This window comes from Salmo salar, chromosome ssa07 (assembly GCF_905237065.1).
Source record: "Salmo salar chromosome ssa07, Ssal_v3.1, whole genome shotgun sequence".
NCBI lineage: Eukaryota > Metazoa > Chordata > Actinopteri > Salmoniformes > Salmonidae > Salmo > Salmo salar.
Window position 1 is genome coordinate 21,233,948 of NC_059448.1, and position 7,292 is coordinate 21,241,239.

Consider the following 7,292-nt stretch of genomic DNA (forward strand, 5'->3'; position numbering starts at 1 on the left):
TATGACTTTTGAACTCTATCATGGCGTTCCTTTGTGGTCTGATCAGCCTCATGGGAGGGCCATTTGGATAGTAAATTTAAGGTCATTTGTAATACTGATTTTTAAGGTAATTTGTGTAATTGATAATTATGATAGAGTTAAGAGTTCTTAGACAAATTAGTAATTTAAGCACATGAGAAGGCAGTGTATTAAATTTAACACAACAGGGCTGTGAAATTGATATAATAGTATTATTATATTTTGTTGTTGAATAAGTTTATAAAGTAGCTATGGAATAATCTCAGAGATTACTACTAGAGACATGTTGATTTTTCTAAATATCCATGAGAGCCAACAGGGAGACATTTAGTCAATATTTGGAAACAACCCATATTTGATACTGACTGTTATAACCTCTTACATCTAGGCGTTCTGCCAGCGGAACCCCTAGCCAACAGCCAATGGGATCGCATGGCGCGAAATACAAAAACCTCAAAAATCCAATAATTTCAATTTTTCAAACATACGACTATTTTACCACATTTGAAAGATAAACCTCTCCTGAATCCAACCACGTTGTCCAATTTCAAAAAGGCTTTACAGTGAAAGCAAAACATTAGATTGTTAGGAGAGTACATAGACCAAAATAACCACACAGCCATTTTCCAAGCAAGCATATATGTCAATAAAACCCAAAACACAGCTAAATGAAGCACTAACCTTTGATCGTCATCAGATGACACTCCTAAGACATTATGTTATACAATACATGTATGTTTTGTTCAATCAAGTTCATATTTGTATCCAAAAACAGCTTTTTACATTGGCGCATGATGTTCAGAAAATGTATTCCCACCAAAAACTTCCGGTGAATTTACAAAAATACTCAACATAAATGTTGACAAAATAAATAACAATTATTTTAAGAATTATAGATACAGAACTCCTTTATGCAATCGCTGTGTCATTTTAAAATAGCTTTTCGGCCGAAAGCACATTTTTCAATATTCTGAGTACATCACGGCAAGCTATCACGGCGAGCTATTCAGACACCCAAGTTTGGGGCAACCTAAACTCAGAATTAGTATTAGAAACATTGTATTACTGTAACGATCGTCGTCGGGTGATGAGGAAGCGGACCAAAACGCAGCTGGGAGCGAACACATGTTTATTCTTTACACTGAAATAAACACGTACACAAAACCAAGAAAATGCTGATACGTTAACTGCTCAAAAACAAAGAGACAACACCCCACAAACAGCGTGGGGAAAAAGGAACTTAAATGTGATCCCAATCAGAGACAACTAGCGACAGCTGTCTCTGATTGGGAATCGACAGAACCCAACATAGAAATAACCCACATAGAGCTAACACAAGGCTATAACGCAAACATAGAAAGCAAACCAAGGAAAAATACCCAACATGACACACCCTGACCCAAAATACCCGAGTTCACCTGGTCAGGGCGTGACAATTACCTTTGCTGATCTTCGTCAGAATGCACTCCCAGGACTGCTACTTCCACAAGAAATGTTGTTTTTGTTCGAAATAATCCATAGTTATGTCCAAATACCTCTGTTTTGTTCGTGCGTTCAGGTCACTATCCAAAGGGTAACGCGCGAGCGCAATTCGAGACACGAAAAGTCAAAATGTTCCATTACCGTACTTAGAAGTATGTCAAACGCTGTTTAAAATCTATTGTATGGTATTTTTAACATAAAATTGCGATAATATTCCAACCGGACAATAGTGTATTCATTCAAGGAGGAAAAGAAAAAACAGCGTGCTCGCGGGAACGCGCATATCCAATCTCTTTGTCCTCAGGCAGACCACTCAGTAACTGAGCTCCTAAACTCTGCCCAGAGACAGGAGAAGGCTCAATCCACTTTCTGAAGGCTTTAGACAGCCAATGGAAGCCTTAGAAAGTGCAACGTAACAGCACAGATACTGTAGTTTCGAAAGGGACTAGAAAGAACTACATTTCTCAGATCCTACACTTCCTGCTTGGAATCTTCTCAGGTTTTTGCCTACCATATGAGTTCTGTTATACTCAGACACCATTCAAACAGTTTTAGAAACTTCAGAGTGTTTTCTATCCAAATCTACTAATAATATGCATATTCTTGTTTCTGGGCAAGAGTAGTAACCAGTTTAAATCGGGTATGTTTTTTCATCCGGCTGTGAAAATATTGCCCCCTATCCATATCAGGATAAGAAGAGAGCGACAGACAGATAGTTTGTGGGAAGACAGAGAAGTCCTCCCCTGCACTGCTGGTACCTTGATGGTTTGGAAGTAGTAGGGAGAAAGGAGGGGGGCCAGGAGGAGTAGAGGATAGAAGTGACACAGAATGGTTAGATAACCTGTTGAATATGGCTGTCACCCCCACAGAAAAGCCGAGGACATAAAAAAGATTACTCCCACCTTTGAGGACTTGTTAGAGGGGGGTGTAATTAGAGAAAGAGATGCACAATGCAATTCTCCAATGTTTTGGTGAAGAAAGCAGCCCCGAGGTATGACTGAAGAATGTTATATAGACTCAGCTACTATAAGGAGTGATTTAGAGTGGGGGGGGGCAGTACGGGTAGTTGAGGATTCTGTTACAAGGGGAATGGTAACCACTTCTGGTAAACCTATTACACAAGCCCAGTTGATTTTGAATTTATTAGATGTGGTAGAGCTGCCAGAAAAGATAGCTATTTATAAGTATGAAGCGCACTCTAAGGGAACAGATAAAATTAGCAAGACCAACAGGAAGGCAGATGAGGAAGCAAAAAAGGCCAGTCTTAAACCAAAGCCATTTAAACAGTAGTTGTTAAAAGAAGTGAACATAGACAAAACAGTATTACAGAACTGTCAAACTAGAGCACCAGTTAACCTCTATGGGCTAGGTGGGACGCTAGCGTGCCACCCGTGGTGCACTCCATCAACAGCAGGTGCATTTCAAGAGCGGCAAATTTGAATCCGAATAAATGTCAAAATTCAAATTTTTCAAACATACAACTATTTTACACCCTTTGAAAGATAAACATCTCCTTAACCTGTTGGGTCTAGGGGGCAGCATTTGCACGTCTGGATAAAAAAAATGTACCCGATTTAATCTGGTTACTAATCCTACCCAGTAACTAGAATATGCATATACTTATTATATATGGATAGAAAACACTCTAAAGTTTCCAAAACTGTTTGAATGGTGTCTGTGAGTATAACAGAACTCATTTGGCAGGCAAAACCCTGAGACATTTTCTGACAGGAAGTGGATACCTGATGTGTTGTATTGACTTTAAACCTATCCCATTGAAAAACACAGGGGTTTAGGAATATTTTGGCACTTCCTATTGCTTCCACTAGATGTCACCAGCCTTTACAAAGTGTTTTGAGTGTTCTGGAGGGAGATCTGACCGAACAAGAGCCATGGAACGTTGATGTCCCATTAGACACCTGGCGGGCTAGTTCATGTTGGGTACCCTCGTTCCAATACGTTATAAAAGAGTATGCATTCGTCCACCTTGAATATTATTCATGTTCTGGTTAAAAAAGGCCCTAATGATTTATGCTATACAACGTTTGACATGTTTGAACGAACGGAAATATATTTTTTCCCCTCGTTCATGACGAGAAGTCCGGCTGGCTTACATCATGTGCTAACGAGACGGAGATTTTTGGACATAAATGATGAGCTTTTTTGAACAAAACTACATTCGTTATGGACCTGTGATACCTGGAAGTGACATCTGATGAAGAGAATCAAAGGTAATGGATTATTTACATAGTATTTTCGATTTTAGATCTCCCCAACATGACGTCTAGTCTGTATCGCAACGCGTATTTTTCTGGGCGCAGTGCTCAGATTATTGCAAAGTGTGATTTCCCAGTAAGGTTATTTTTAAATCTGGCAAGTTGATTGCGTTCAAGAGATGTAAATCTATAATTCTTTAAATGACAATATAATATTTTACCAATGTTTTCTAATTTTAATTATTTAATTTGTTACGCTGACTTGACTGCCGGTTATTGGAGGGAAACGATTTCCTCAACATCAATGCCATAGTAAAACGCTGTTTTTGGATATAAATATGAACTTGATAGAACTAAAAATGCATGCATTGTCTAACATAATGTCCTAGGAGTGTCATCTGATGGAGATTGTAAAAGGTTAGTGCATCATTTTAGCTGGTTTTATGGTTTTGGTGACCCTGTCTTTGACTTGACAAAACATTACACACAACTCTTGTAAATGTACTGTCCTAACATACTCTAAATTTATGCTTTCGCCGTAAAACCTTTTTGAAATCGTAAAACGTGGTTAGATTAAGGAGATGTTTATCTTTCAAATGGTGTAAAATAGTTGTATATTTGAAAAATTTGAATTTTGACATTTATTTGGATTCAAATTTGCCGCTCTTGAAATGCACCTGCTGTTGATGGAGTGCACCACGGGTGGCACGCTAGCGTCCCACCTAGCCCCAAGAGGTTAATCTAACCACGTTTTACGATTTCAAAAAGGTTTTACGGCGAAAGCATAAATTTAGAGTATGTTAGGACAGTACATTTACAAGAGTTGTGTGTAATGTTTTGTCAATTCAAAGACAGGGTCACCAAAACCATAAAACCAGCTAAAATGATGCACTAACCTTTTACAATCTCCATCAGATGACACTCCTAGGACATTATGTTAGACAATGCATGCATTTTTAGTTCTATCAAGTTCATATTTATATCCAAAAACAGCGTTTTACTATGGCATTGATGTTGAGGAAATCGTTTCCCTCCAATAACCGGCAGTCAAGTCAGCGTCACAAATTAAATAATTAAAATTAGAAAACATTGGTAAAATATTATATTGTCATTTAAAGAATGATAGATTTACATCTCTTGAACGCAATCAACTTGCCAGATTTAAAAATAACCTTACTGGGAAATCACACTTTGCAATAATCTGAGCACTGCGCCCAGAAAAATACGCGTTGCGATACAGACTAGACGTCATGTTGGGGAGATCTAAAATCGAAAATACTATGTAAATAATCCATTACCTTTGATTCTCTTCATCAGATGTCACTTCCAGGTATCACAGGTCCATAACGAATGTAGTTTTGTTCAAAAAAGCTCATCATTTATGTCCAAAAATCTCCGTCTTGTTAGCACATGATCTAAGCCAGCCGGACTTCTCGTCATGAACGAGGGGAAAAAATATATTTCCGTTCGTTCAAACATGTCAAACGTTGTATAGCATAAATCATTAGGGCCTTTTTTAACCAGAACATGAATAATATTCAAGGTAGACGAATGCATACTCTTTTATAACGTATTGGAACGAGGGTACCCAACATGAACTCGCGCGCCAGGTGTCTAATGGGCCATCATCATTCCATGGCTCTTGTTCGGTCAGATCTCCCTCCAGAAGACTCAAAACACTTTGTAAAGGCTGGTGACATCTAGTGGAAGCAATAGGAAGTGCCAAAATATTCCTCATCCCCTGTGTTTTTCAATGGGATAGGTTTAAAGGTAATACAACACATCAGGTATCCACTTCCTGTCAGAAAATGTCTCAGGGTTTTGCCTGCCAAATGAGTTCTGTTATACTCACAGACACCATTCAAACAGTTTTAGAAAATTTAGGGTGTTTTCTATCCATATGTAATAAGTATATGCATATTCTAGTTACTGGGTAGGAGTGGTAACCAGATTAAATCGGGTATGTTTTTTTATCCAGCCGTGTCAATACTGCCCCCTAGCCCTAACAGGTTAAGGAGATTTCAAAATGGGAAAAGTTAGGAGCGGTCTATACAGATGGGATTTGGTACAGGGATAAGTTACCCATACTACCGAAGTCATTGTTCAGATATGCAGCAATATTGATACGTGGGCAAAGCCATGTATCAACAGGGGGGATGATGGAAATAATTAGGAAACACTTCGTTACATACGGAATTACAATTACTTGAAAAAAAATAATTGTACAAGATATGTTATTTGTGCATAGAATAATCATCAAGGTAGAGGAAGAGCACCACTGGGAGAATACACCCCAGGAAAAATATCCATTCCAACAATTAAAAATGGACTTCATTGATATATGTTATAACCTATTCCAAAGTGAGGGAAAGAAGGGTGTTTAGCAATAATAGATAAGAATAGTAAATGGGTAAAGTGTTCCCAACTTACTTGGCGGACACGATTATGGTAGCTAAAATATTAGGTCCAGATATTATCCCTAGAGTTGGTTTACTAGGATCTATTTCTTCAAGCAATGGATTGCATTTCAGCTAATCAGGGAGACCATATAGAAATGCCAGAGTTAGAGAGACCAGAACGGGTAGACATAGAAGTTGAAGATATACTAGCAGAACACATGAGAAGACTGTTTGTTAACCTCTTGACGGTCGCCTAGGATAGGGGGCGCTACAGCGATTTTTGAAATGAAATTGTGCCCATTTTAAACGGCCTTCTACTCAAACTCAGAAGCTAGGATATGCATATAATTAATACTTGTGGATAGAAAACACCCTAAAGTTTCTAAAACTGTTTGAATGGTGTCTGTGAGTATAACAGAACTCATATGGCAGTCAAAATCCCGAGACAGATCGTAACAGGATGTGGAATTCTGAATTGCGGACTCAACTTCATCACTTTGCCTATAAATCACACCGTGAGCTATGGTTCATTGAGCACTTCCTATTGCTTCCACTAGATGTCCCCAGTCTTTACAAAGTGGTTTGAGCCTTCTACTGTGAAAACTGACAGAATGAGAGTCTGTGGAAAGTGGTCACATGGAGAGGGCCATCACCATTATGACGCCGGTGCCCCTGGCTACCCTCCCCTTTCGAAAAGTTTAGAAAGACAATGCAACCGTCCCCCTTGAATCTTATTGGAGCTCTGGTTGAAAAAGGCCCTAAAGAGTTATGTTATACAACGTTTGACATGTTTGAACGAACCTAAATAAAAAAAAATGCATTTTGTTGAGAGAGAAGTCCCGCGAACGACGGTACTTTTGGAGCAGCCTTCAGAACGCGCTAACAACAACAAGCTATTGGGACATAAAGGATTAACTTTTTCGAACTAAAATATATTTGTTGTGGACCTGGGATACCTGGAAGTGCCTTCTGATGAAGATAGTCAAAGGTAAGGGATTATTGACAATAGTATACAAGACTAGATTTGATATGCGATTGTTCCAAGATGGCGCTGACCTGTAACGGTAGCCTATTTTTCTGAGTATCGCATCCCCTTTTATCGCAAAGTGTGATTACCCAGTAAAGTTATTTTTAAATCTGGCATTGCAGGTGCTTTCAAGAGATGCTAATCTATAAA